Consider the following 299-nt stretch of genomic DNA (forward strand, 5'->3'; position numbering starts at 1 on the left):
AATGTCAAGGTTAGAGGATCCACTAATGGTATTTCAAGCAAGTATAGTATAAACTTTTACTACTTAAATGGAAACCACACACAAAAGAGGTTCTAATTAGATTATTAATTGTTAACATGATTACATTGGTTATCTTATTCGAATAATGTTAATACCTGTAAATGTTGTTAGGTATTCATGATTATAACTTATGTTAACAACAAATCAAATTCCATTTATAGCACAAGTGATTAGTATTTAAAAGTGTATTTTTATCAAGGTTTTATATCATCATTTTGCACTTGAAGTATCAATAACTC

The sequence above is a fragment of the Populus euphratica genome, unplaced genomic scaffold, assembly GCF_000495115.2.
Source record: "Populus euphratica unplaced genomic scaffold, PopEup_1.0 scaffold2223.1, whole genome shotgun sequence".
Classification (NCBI taxonomy): domain Eukaryota; kingdom Viridiplantae; phylum Streptophyta; class Magnoliopsida; order Malpighiales; family Salicaceae; genus Populus; species Populus euphratica.